The 13,857-nt window shown below is 34.2% G+C and overlaps 1 protein-coding gene across 2 annotated transcripts in view; it reads left to right on the top strand.

The window, feature by feature from the left end:
* SLITRK1 (SLIT and NTRK like family member 1) overlaps positions 1 to 13,857 on the top strand; it is a 203,913-nt gene that overhangs the window by 176,811 nt on the left and 13,245 nt on the right. Inside the window, exons 2-3 of one of the 2 annotated variants that reach the window (XR_006713016.1) lie at positions 5,742 to 5,863; positions 8,236 to 8,305. The gene's annotated coding sequence lies outside the window, so the exon portion shown is untranslated. The remainder of the gene's footprint in view (positions 1 to 5,741; positions 5,864 to 8,235; positions 8,306 to 13,857) is intronic. The other variant, XR_006713018.1, reaches the window with a different exon arrangement.

Here is a 13,857-nt window from a genome sequence, read left to right as displayed (position 1 = left end):
AGCTCAGAAATAAATACGAGATTACATATTTTTGTAATATCTTAGGATAGTGGGTTTAAAATGAACACATAAAATATTTTGAAATAAACTGATTTTTAAATACTTCAGAACAAAATGCCATTTGTGAAACAAGGTCAGTATTAATTATCAACTTGATCTTCCAACATAGAAATATGATTTGGAAAATCATCAATCTATAGAAAAATGTCTTCCTTTTTTCTTTTCTTTTTTTTTTTTAGTACCACACTGAAATAAAATGTTTCTCATTGCCCCTAGTTGTTCTTTGTGATCAGAGGCCAGTTTTATCAGTGTATTTGAGTGGAAGGAGCTGTACTGTGCAAATTAGGAGACCTGGATTCTGATCCTCCTCTAATATTTCAAAGAGGACTAAAATCTGGAGATTTATTCAGATACAAATAGTGTTCCTATATTTGAAACACACACAGTTTTTAGGACTGTCTAAATAAAATATACTAAATTATTATATTATATTTAATATAACATATTAAATATATTAATTATATTAAATATATTAAATATATTATAAATAAAATATACTATTTTCACCAGAATATAAGCTATAACAATATAAAGCAGTTTCCCAGTGTTCATTATATATTTTTAGTATGAAAAATCAGATGGTGAAGTAACACATCATGTTATCTACTGGAGAAACATCACCCTTACTAAGGATGAAGCACAACCTATCATTGTGCTGAACACAAATTTGTGAGACAATGCAGACACCGTTCCTATCTTAGGAAGTAATTCATACAGTTTCATTGTTATTCCCAAAGTGTGGCTGGTTAACTGTGGCCACACATTATCTGTCACTGAGAGGTTGGATGTATAAAGTGGTGGGCTGGAACCAGCTTGTAACAGCTCACAAGGATAGGTTTTCCTCATTTCTTTCCAATTCTGTGTTTAGTGACATAATATTGATAACTCTAATTACACCAGAGAAATTGGTAAGTACTATAAACACAATTGTTTTGTTTTGGGTTTTGTTGTTGTTGTTGAGAGACAGTTTACTAGCACACCACTGACTGTTCTCTCTCTCTGAATCAATTTTGGCTCTGAGATGACTTCGACCAATAGATTTTGGCAGAAATGATCTGTACCAGTTTCCTGGCCTAATTCTTCAGAAACCGTCCTCCCCTTTCTGCCTCTTAGAATATTTGCTCTTGGAAAATGCCCAAGCAATCAGTGAACAGGCCCACATAGACAAAAACTGAGGGTCCCAGTTGATGGCTAGCATTAGCTTGTCAGCCACCTTCAGCTGGATCCTTAAGCAGTGGTCAGTCCATCCCAGGTGACAATATATAAAACAGAGATGAGCTTCCCCCACCAAGCCCAGCCTGAATTGCAGATTTGTGAGCAAGGCAAATTATTGTTTTGGTTTTCAGCCACTACATTTTTGGGTGGTTTGTAATGGTACATTAGATAACTGGAATGCAGAGACACAGCTTGAGTGTAGACAAATTAGGACTGGACCCCACCTTATGGAAAGTTCTTCATGCTATTTCCTTCCCACTCCCCCATAACAGTACTGGAAAAATAAAGAATATATACCCTATTCTGAAGAATGCAAAGAAAACCCAAAACTAGTGGTTAAACTACTGTTTTTCTAACGGTATTTGACAGACACTTTCAAAGTCACTATTGTGGAATCATTGCAGGCATTCTGAGTCAGTTTCATGAGTATGCCTTCTCTTTTCCTGATTGTAAATTTCCATGTAATAAGAATAGCATTTGAAAGTCAAGTCATTTATCTTTGTTATGTGTCTAAAATTAGCATCTATTTTGTTTATTTGCTGACTGCCAGAAATATGATGAATAATAATATTGGAAGAATTGGCAGGAAACTGAGCATGCATATGAATCACTAAGTCAAATTATAGTAACATTAAAAAATTAACTGTAGGGTAATGTAGGTTATCTTTCTTACCGGTATATCTTTCTTACTGGTATATCTGAAAACAATTTTGTAGATGTTTAAAACAAAGCAATCAAGAGAGAATCATACTGGTAACAAGTTAAAGTGTTAGTAATTGTAGATATGTCCACAATAGCATTAAAATATTTAATAACCTGCTATTAGTGAGTAAAACATAAAAGTACAAATCAAAACATTACACCTACTTTAAAATATCACAGACTCAAGTCTCGATTATCTGTCACCATGAATATTGTTGTGGCATTCTAAATGGTTCTGTTCTTACCCTCCTTCTCTAGACCTATTACTCCAAAAATACACCTCTAAAATAAGTATATTCTTGCACAGAACCTACCTTTTCATTCTAAGGAATAAACTCTAAATCCCTGTATTCTATACAGTTTCTCTTTTCAAATCTCAAAACTTCATTTTCTTTCTTAACAAACTAGGTTACTCTCTTCCCTAATATTTCCCACACATTCTCATCCCTACTTTTGACCATATTGATGCCGCTATTTGAAAGTCCTTTCCCTCCGTCTATATATATTGAAGGTAAAGTCAAATATTAAGAACCAGTTCAAAAAGGATGCATGAAATATTCCCAACTACCCAACTCCAAAAGTAGTAGCTCATGCTCCTGTATTCACACTTCTCTATTATAGTACTTCAGTTATGTTAATATTTTATTTATTTCTATAAAAGCACATTTGTACTGCTAATAGTTCTCCAGTTTCTAATATTATTTTTTTAATTACTAGTATTGTCTCTTAGTTTAATTTAGTAAATGGGTGCACAGAGTCACTTCCTTTCCCTTTTGTAGCTAGAGGTAGTTTTGTAACAATGTCCTTGCCAACTGTTTTAAGGATAAGTCTTTCACTTAAAAAATTATGCTTGGTTCTCCTTTAAATTGTTTCTCCTTCCCATGAGACAGGACTTGGACTTAGCACTGGTCAACCAGGTTTGACGATGCAGATAATAGCACTAGTTGAGGGAGATGAGGCACAGAGGTAAGAGCCATACGCCCTGGATGATCTAGTGGTTCAAAACTGCCAGCCTACACTGGCCTACCCACCTACCTCATTGTTATGAAAAACATATATGATTCTATAGCCACCTAGACTATATATCCTAACATACTAATGCACTAATCTCTAACTTTCTGAGTGTAGAAATATCACGGATACTTTTTTCTTTCTCCTATACCTAGCACAAGGACTTGCAGACATTATGTGTTCAAAATGTCTTTGTTACATTGCATTGCACTAAAAACTAATTCTATTTGTAGGAAAAAAAAATCCATGTAAACTTTTGCTCATTAGATTGGCCTTATCAGCATTAGGTCATCTTATAGTCCTCTATTAAAATAATTAGATCATTACTTTTACTAAAACATTAAGATATTCATTGTTTATAATACAAGTCAGTATGTTTCAGAATTAGAGTATATGTGGAAAGGAAATGGTGGCTGAGAGGATAAAAAGAGCACAGAAGAAAGACTTCATAAAGTATCTGTGCTTCATTTATAGTAATGCTATGTGCATAAGGGAACCTCTTAAAAATGATCCACAAAGCAAATGGTATTTCAATAGTAAATATCACAAAGACCAAAGGAAATTTAAATCTAATTCAGAATTATTCAATAAAGGTCAGTGAGAAGTAGGTGGGGAAAAAAAGAACATCAGATGATAGGAATTTTCAATAATGTCCTCATCAGAAAGGTCAATCAAAGTTATTTCCCTACTGTTTTCAAAGGAGGTAAAACTTTTCAATTAAGAGTTGTTGAGTAGTATTAAAGAGAGAAGACTTTGCCCTCAGCAATTTTTTTAAGTGGAAAAACACAAATCATTTTTATCTTAATTCATCACTGTATACAAGAACCAGGACTTAAAAAAAATAATAATAATAACAAGGCTAAGATTTTGCTATAAGCCTCCAGGCATAGGTAATATTTCTCTCCTCACATGGCTTCTGTCATCTTGTAAGCAGAAAAGTAGGAGTCCTACTAAAGCCTGCCTCTGTGCAGTTTGATTATTAAACATAATTCTGAGTCACAGAGTTCTCACAGCTTCTGTAAAAGCTACAGGAAAAGATGCAATTCAAACAAAATGTTCCATATAAATTCAGGCAGACCATGAGCATAAGGGACCTATGTGAATAAACCCTTGAATCACAAAATTTCACCATGAATATAGAGAGTTGATGGCTTTACCGTTTCTAGTTGAAGGATTCCACAAAGTATCTGATTTCTGGTATATTTAGGGAATTGGCCTCATGGTATGTTATAGGAGCCACAAATGCCCCATGGTGGGGGAGGGGAGGGGAAGTCCCATGCATAACAGAGAGTGTTTACAGGCTGATATGGCTAGAATTTGGATGGTTTGGACATTTCCGAGTGGCCTCAAAAGAGAGTTGCTGGGGGTCACTGTGTTAATGAACAGATAAAGTGCTCATCCAGACACAGTGGAATCAGAACGCAAGGGACTTTTATGAGGAAAATATCTCAGAGGTGGACAGAATGACAATAGTATATAATACAGCACAATTACATTTAGAAGGAAGTAGAACCAATTTCCTCACATTTGTGTAGAACATAACATGGAGCTTTAAATGTGGCAGGAAACAAATAAAAATCTTAGCATACACAAGCATCTTTAAGATGAGCAGTTAGAGAAATCACTCCTTGGCCACATAACAAAAGCAGTGGTGTCATTTGGACATCAGAAGTCTCAATAATAAATTACCATAGGGACCAGATTAGGGAACATGGAATTTGCTAAATTGCTATGTTGGCTCATTTGCAATATCCAATGGGACCTTCTAAATATCACATAAAGATATGTGGGAAAAGAGCACAAGGTCTTAATTACAAGTAATCTATGAAATTAAAATGTGAGATTATTTTGCCATTAAAAATGCTAAAGCAATCTTGTTAAACATATGAAGGGTGGACATTCTAACACACTGTTGAAATGAATATAAATTTATCTTATATAAAATAATTGACTACTTTTATAAAAACCCAAAAAATATTCTTTCAGTAATTCCAGTGAAGGGAATTTATTCTAATGAAATATTCACAGAACAAATGAAGATTTACAAATATGTTTACAAAAATATTAATAAAACATTTCACAGTAAATAACCTATATAAGGAAATTTGTTAATAAGGATGGCATAGTTACATATGGAATATACACAACTATTGTGAATTATATTTGATTTTGCCTGGTATCTATTAATGTGGAAAATACATAATATTAAACAGGAAGAGTAAATTACTTGAAACAAAGAGGAATAATGATCTTACTTTCTGAGGAAAAAGAGAATCAAGTTTCTTAATTCTTACTTAGAGAAGATCAGTGTTGTTGGAATATCTAACATTGATGTTTGAGTTCAGAGAAAAGACATTGGCAGGTTAGTATAACAAGGTTCTCTGGAGTTAAGAGATCATCATCATGGAATGCATTAGTACCTGGGCCTTGATTGCCATGGAAGATATCTGGGTTTTGCCAAATCAAGTCTTGGGCCAGAATTAATCTCAAATAAGGTAACTTAACGATGTGGACATGCACTTGGGAGAGGTGTGTGTGTGTGTGTGTGTGTGTGTGTGTGTGATCAAATGGTATTTCACTGGGAATCAAGAATTATGTTGATATATATTATGGTATATGTATTATTGTTTAAAATAACCCTGGAGAGAGAAATTTTTTTCAACCAAGAAACAAATATTGAAACTCTAGCAGCAATGTCCATTGTTACATGAACACATAAGGGAGAACACCATATAGAAATTGCCTGTTTGCAGGAATAATATTGCATACTAGTAAAAGCAGCAATGGAAGCAGAGAATTGATTCTGATTGCTGGAAGATCATACCTTCAAGTTTTACCCATTGGACCAAATGAAGCCACTGACTCCTTGGACTCAGTAAGTACCAGGGTTTTGTTTTTTCATTTTTTAACTTGTCAATGGAGTGGACACTGTACCAAGAAGAAAAGAATATTTTCCACAATAGGCAAAATGGGAAAATAGAAATGTGATATTGTGACTTTATATTTTTAGACAGCCTATAAAAACATGCTTGGACACTTACTATTAAGTGACATGATCATATTTGCATTATAGTACTTGATGTTGACTCTCTGGAGAATGGGTATAGTGGGATAGGCTATTTCTATAATAATTATACCTAATTACAGACAGAAAAGGCTTGACCTTGAGAAGCTGAAATAGAAATGAAAATTAAGCAACTTAGGAATACAGACTATTCACTAAATATAAGTGAAAGATAATTAAAAATATCAATAGTTTCTTAGGATTGGAAAATAGATGGATAATAGTACAAACTTAGAAAATACAGAATTATTTACATATAGACAGAACTTATTCAATTTTGGAGTTTGTTCATACCTGTACGATCTCTAGATGGAGAGGTGAGGAAAAGCAAACATGATTATATACATAAATCTTAACTTCAAGTTCTGATATTAAAATAATAGGTTTGGGAATCAACACATACAAGGTCATTGATGCCACAAGAATAAGCAAGTTGGTGGAAGGAAATAATAAGAAAGTTTGTGAAGTGAGAAGAGCAACAGGTCTAGGAAACTCTGTAAAACACAAATATATAGAATGTACAAAAGATATAAATATGCTCATAAGAAGATAGTAAAAATAAGAAAGAGGAAACAGAAATAAATGGAATAGTGTTTCAATAATATCAAATGAAGTAACATTCATTAGATATGGGAATTAGGAACTCCTTGGTGACCTTCCAAATAATAGCAGTTTTAGCTAAGTGCTGAGAACAGAAGCCAGACTGCAGTGGGTTGAATAGTGAATGGGAGGTGCAGAAGTAGACAAAGAGAGTCAAGGTTATTCCTTTGAGAATTCTGGAGTAGAAATGGAAGACAGCAACTTTGAAGTAACTGAAAGAAAGAAAGGTCTGTGCTAGCATATCAAAGTCATTTTTATCTTCTCCTTTAAGTACATTTAATAGTCTGGATGTTGGTAAAAGTTGAAACATGGTAAGGATTATTCTTTGTGTTTGAAAAAAATCAAGGCCCCTTTGATAACACTCTTTTAATCCTGTGATTCTTACTTACAGTTATAAATGCAGTTAAAATTACATTCAATCTCATCAGAAATATAGCATCTTAAAAGATTTTTTAGGATGAATGGGAATCAACTGAATTTCTCAGTGTCCCTACAATTCTTTTCATATCTGGTTTCTTAGTACCCACAAATGATATTAACAATATTTGACCTCAGAGCAGCATTCACATCAACATCAGAAATAAGCACTAACTGGGGAGACCTGGGAAGTGAACAACACTGATTAGACAACAGCCAAAACCAACCAGTTCCATCAACACTGTATCAAAAAGGGAATGCAATAAGGGGAGGGGGTTATATCCTCCATGGACAATTTTGAAACAGTAATGAAATAGAATAAAAATGGGTGTACGTTTTACCATCATCGTATATCAACAATTCTAAACAATGTATGTCATAAAATACTGCTTCCTTCCTTGCTGGACTACGTCAATTCCCACATTTAGTCACTATCCAGGTATGTACCAATTACTTATCAGTCGTGTAACCAATAAGCATAACATTTTTTAAGCATCCACTATGTTTCTAGCATCTCTTTAGCTGCATAAAGACACATACACCTGCATATACTAAGCAGACAATTGTGACATTGGCTTATTTTAGGTTTCCTCAAAATTGAGAGGAAGGGTAAGTAATAATTTTTGTATGTGTACTGTGCCTGGTTAACACCCCAGAAACACTACACACTTCAACTATGCAAACTTTAATCCACCTAAATAAATTATGCATTATAAAAATGTCTATTTTATACACTGAATAAACTGAAATTTAGAAGGTTAAGTGACCTACCAGAGGACATACAACCACTAACTGGTAGCATTAAGACTTGACTCCAGTGTGCTTTCTTTCTCCACTAGTAGTTCTTAAAATTGTAGGCCAAAGTTTTCCTAATTGCAAAATCTCTCAAGCTGCCAACCTGATACACAAGTATAATGCAAATTACCTCCCCACCCCCACCCCCGGGGTATAGGATATGGAGAGAAACAGAATACTACATATAGTAAGATTAAATTAAACAAAACATGCTGCATGGAAAAAGTTTACATAAATGTATTTGATGTTCTAGTGAGCACTTTTAATGGGTGTTAGAAACTGCTCAGAAGTGAGAGACTGAGGCTATAAGACATGGGCTGCCTCTCATCAGCCAGCTCTGTCCTGATTCAACACTCAGAATCTTTTCACAGTGTCAGACTGCTGCTCTACTTAAGAAGAGAGGAAGAAGAATTTTCAATACCAAAAAATAGGGAGGAAAAGGTATGTATAGTACTAATGTCATGGAAAAATACCAAATGCATTAAATTTGTCATGCAATTCATTCTAAATAACAGTGCACTTCAAAAATGACATCCAAAATGATATTCCAAAAGCTATCGTGCCTGCAAAAATCTTTACAATGTACACTATTAGAGTACAACATTTTAAACCAATTATTTCATTAACTGCCTTGCTATTATATGTAAGACAGATTTTCTTTGGTGAGTGAATAGAGATGCAGATCAGGTTTGATAATAATAGAGGCAGAGTATGACTAAGAGCTTTATGTACCAGTAGTTCTGAAAGTGGTTAGCAAACTGAAAGGTAAATTAGAAACTGAAGGTGATGTCAGATTACAGTGTGACTTAAAGAGAAGGAGTCTAGAAGCTTTTATTTTCACCATATTACCTGTCAAGGCCAAGTGGGAAGCTAAGATTCAGTTTATTTTTATATAAACTGTAAAACATTAAATGATATTCTGACCTTTCCAGTTTTACTATATGGAGATTACAGAGCATTTAGTTGTAATGTACAATTTACTTGGTCTTGTCTATTTATGCTTGATATTTGCATGCAGAATAACTTTTAAATGCACAGAGCACATAGGAAAAGTTCGCAAGCAATGTTCAAATTTTACCTTGAAGCGTAAGTACTTAATGCAGAATACTGATTCTTCATATTAATACTCTGAGCAGAGAGGTTTTTTTGCAATATAGCTATATTTAGTTTTGTCATGTGAAGGAAAATGAGATATTAACTCATTTTAGACAAGTTCACCAGCTATTATATACGATATCATTCTGATAAAGCCAATGACCAACTGTGCTCAGAAGAGGGGCCTGTGTAGTTATTAAAAAGCAATTATTAGTAAAGTTTGGAAAATGTTCTTTTTGTAAAAAGCTGATGATTATATAATAGGTGAAATGGATAAAGGAATAAATAATAACCAGTTTACTGAAGAACAAGTAGGAAAATGATTGCAAGTAGAGAATTGATTTCCTACTTTGATGATAGATGTACTATTGCCCTTCACTTTCAACCAAACTCAAATGACAAAAGTTCAGGCTTAAGAACAGCTTTCTTTATAGAGAATTCAGATTATCTATCACTGAAAACTTCTTTTAAACTTTGAACATAATTCAAGGATATCACAAAAAAGAACATATATTTTCACAAAAAGAACATACATTTTCAACTATATAGAGGTTGTTACCTATTCATATATGTACGGAGACACATTCATGCATGCACACAAAATATACCACATAGAATACAGATTATAAGGAAATACATTAAAATAGTGATTTTAGGATTACAGGGGACATTATCCTACTGTACTTTTATATGTTTTCTACAAAATTATATCACAAATTAATTGATTGGAAAGTGTTATTTCTGAATTAATCAGAAAAGTTTCCATTTGGGCCAAGAAAAAATGTGTTTATGGTGGAATTGACTCAGAATTTCAACATTTGGAGGTTGACATCTCAGGCCCTCCACATCCTTCATCTGTGTGATAATGGGCAAATAATTTAACTATATTTTTTTTCTGCCTAATCTTCTAAAAATATAATATTTGAAGGATTCTTGGAAGAATTACATATAATTTTTGTCAAATTCATGAGTTCTAATATATTGTGAGTTTTTTAAATAACTTATTTTCCTTACTCTTATTCTTTTATTTTTAATTTTTTAGTGTTTATTTTTGAGAGAGAGAGAGAGAGAGAGAGAGAGTGAGAATGAGCAGAGGAGGGGCAGAGAGAATGGGACACACAGAATCTGAAGCAGGCTCCAGGCTGTGAGCTGTCAGCAGAGAGCCCGATGAGGGGCTCGAACTCACAAACCATGAGATCATGACCTGAGCAGAAGTCAGACACTTAACCCATTGAGCGACCCAGGTGCTCTTCTTTTACAAGAGTTACATTCATAATAATTTTAAAGTATGTTTTTGTTTTGTAATAAACTATTTTCAGTAGGAGCAGCTACTATTTGAACAAGCACCTGGCTTTAAATAAAGATGTTGGAAAAAACATTCTTCCATTCTTTCATAAGATTATTTTGGTTTGTTCAAATATGGTTCATGGTAAATGTTTTAGGATCTAAATCTTTATTTATTTATTATCATTATTATTATAGCTTTTACTTACTTATTTTGAGAGAGAAAGTGCAAGTGAGGGAGGGGCAGAGAGTCCCAAGAAGGCTCCACACTGTCAACACAGAGCCCCATGCCAGCTCCAACCCAGGAGCCATGAGAACACATGACCTGAGCAGAAGTCGCATGCTTAACTGAGCCACCCAGGGGCCCGAGAATCTAAATCTCTGAGAAAAAATCTTTTACAAAATATTTATGGGTTTTTTTCTTTCTTTAGTAAAGTATGTTAAAATCTGAGCAAAGTCACAAAAGAAAACAGTAACAATAAACTCATATGCTAATCCCCCATTGCCAATTAGGTAGCAGGAAGTCTTTTGACTAAATGTACACATCATCTTATATTTAAAATTTTGTTACAGATCACTATTCATTACCATTTTATTATTTTTTTTTTAATGTTAAGAAAATTTTGTGGTTTGATTGGATAATGAGGCATTGACACATCTGAATAAATCAATATCTGGGCCCTGAGGCAACTGTTTTCTCCTTCATTTCTTTGGGTTGCCCGAGCAACTTGTAAATAGATCAAAACAAAACAAAACAAACAACCTTTTGCATTACTTAAATTTTTCCAAGGCATGTGCTGGTACAATATAATCTCTGACAGATGCAACAAGTTGAAACATCATGCACAATACCTTGGACTGCACTGCTCCCAAGGCGGCCCTGCTCATTTGGGTCTGATATTTGGAGCATCTGGAGGAGTGTGAATAGCATTGGGAAGAGGAGGGAGGAGGAAACAGCATGAGTGCCTGGCTGGGAGTGGGTGAGCCCAAGTTGTGCAGGGCAAGCCTGAACGTGTCATTGGTGCAAACCCAAGAACTCTTGATGGTCTTTAATAAAAACGTCTGGTGGAACCTCATGATATGGTCTTCAGCCTTGAGCTGGCTCACAGCCAAGTTAATTCTGCATCTATCTGGTGTGGCTGATGGTCCTGCACCGTGATGCTGTGCTGGATTTTCTGGGACAGAACGCTAAACACCTTTCCGACAAGGGCAAATTTCCCTTGGAACTGCTGTCCTTCCTGTGTAAGGCATGCGTCAATATAAATTGCACCTAGTTGTGTTCTATCATTACCAAATCACTGGTAGTAATGTTGAATGAAGCTGGATCCAGTCCCCTCCCAAGTTGACTGGGCTGTCATGGGACTTGATGAGACTCAAGGCACTGGCACCATAGCAGCAGTGGCAGCGGCAACCCAGCCCGGTCTCCTTATTTTACCATTTTAGAAGAAAATCACCTGTAACATCTTTTGTAGTTTCAAGTAAAAAAAAAAAGTGAATTTATAAAGCTTGCTAAATCTGACAACTGATCAATATACTCAAGAATTTTATATACTCTCAGATATTCTGAAATTTATTTTCAAAGCTTGACTTAGCTGAAAATAAGTTGAAATAGATTTTTCCTCACACACTTTATTTTGTAATATTATAGGTAATAGTAAGGTTGTGTGGATTGAGGACAAAAATAAGAAAGCAAAAGATGCATCTCTTTAGGAAAATGGGCATGAAATGAAAATATTGCAAATCATAATATATATGTATATATATTTTTAAATCCCTCAATGTATAATCCTATTTTTGGATATACATGTGTTTATACTCAGAGAAGATGATTAAAGGTCCCACAGACTACAACAAACACCTCTCCATTCTCTAATTATTAAAATTACTTGTAATCAGCATTCTGAAAATACTCTTATCTAACATCTTTAAGCAGCCCCCAAAACCTCTGGCAGAGAGAATATATCCTATCAGCCACAGCAGCGCCCCTAAGCCATTTCTTAGGATTAGCCCAAGAACCATTCTCAGATGACCCTACTGAACTTCCAGATCATGACATTAAAACACAGTGACAGTTAGCTGGAGGGTTGCAGCTGCATTTTCCTTTCTTCTGTTAATGGTAAAGCTCTGAAGTCTGCTTAAGGGAAGGATTGCACAACTTCCATTTTCTGCCTGCCTAAAATTATTTTTCTGAGAAATGATCCTTATAGATCATTAGGAGGCAAAATTGTTCTATTTTAGGAGACCCCCTAAAACAGGTAGAATATATAGGAAGGGTTATTGTCCTCAAAATATAGAATAAATGCTCTTCCTTTAAAGGGATATTTTTGGATAGAAAGCTTTAAAAACAGAAGCAGGAAGGGTAAAAGCACATTGGGGCTCAGTGCCACAGGTAAATGCATATTGTATTAAAATTCACCTGAATGTGAGGACTGTTTCACTTCATTATCTCCTCTGCCTTCCAACAAATGAATCTGTTTATCAGTATTCCCCAGTCATCGGTGCCATCCATAGGCTTAAAACAGAAAGAACCTTAATGTCTGAAAAAATACAGAGAGCTTCTATACTAACTTTAGAGAATGTGAATCAGTCAACATTATTTACACGTATAGTCAGTAGACAGAGCTTTGCTAGAAATAATACAATTTACACCCAAAATAGAAATATATACTTCTTGTCAGAGTTAGGACAAAGTATTTTGCATTTTCATAACCAGGTTAAAGTAAATTCATATATGTGTGAACACTACTTTATATTTATTATAATGGTATTACATTGTAGATGATGCTGATCATATGGTAGCAACTGCTACATTATTTATAATAGCTTATACTTAATTTTAGGAATAAAAAAATAGAAGAGAATAAATTTTTCATCTCTGGAATATATGTCCATCTGCATTGAGATTTCATAATAAAAACACTACATTAAACTATTTTTAGTCAAAATTTGGCAATAAGTAAGTTTTAAATATAGAAACAAGGATATCATTGTTTAAGAATTTTTTATTTAGGTATTTCAGTTGTAGAGCACAGATTCATTCATTTCTGTTGACCAAGCATTTCTTGAAAACTTACTAAGATTAAGAAATAGGAAGAAGAGGTTCTTGACATTAAGAAATGTACTGTTTAATAGGAAGTGAAGCAAACAAAAAAAGATCATAATGTTATGGTGAGTCCTATAATAAAAGTATGCAAAGCATATGCTGAGAAATCATAAAGGTAGACACTTAGTCATGAAAAGGTTGCAAAAAGGATGCTATCAGTGTTAAGTCTCAGATGTTTGACCAGCAGATTTTGCCTTGTTTTATAAGGTCATAATATGTAATATTAGTATGTTGTATAATATAAATGTGTTAGAATATGGGAAAATGTATTAAAGAAAAATGTGTCTTTAGTTGTTGGCACAACTCAAACTCACTCCTGCGGTAGCATTAACAGTTATACTTTACTCTCTTCTAGTAGTTGTGGGCTGCTGTAGACTCTCACACAAATAGTCAGATGCCCTATTAAACCTGAAAATTTGGGGTCATCACTTTCAACTTGGCTTTCAGTAATCCCTTCGTATCTATCAGTCTGTTTGGTCTGCTATAACAAAAAATGTTAGAAGCTAGATAG

Source organism: Leopardus geoffroyi, chromosome A1 (assembly GCF_018350155.1).
Source record: "Leopardus geoffroyi isolate Oge1 chromosome A1, O.geoffroyi_Oge1_pat1.0, whole genome shotgun sequence".
Taxonomy (NCBI): Eukaryota; Metazoa; Chordata; class Mammalia; order Carnivora; family Felidae; genus Leopardus; species Leopardus geoffroyi.
This window is presented reverse-complemented; position numbering and strand designations above follow the sequence as displayed.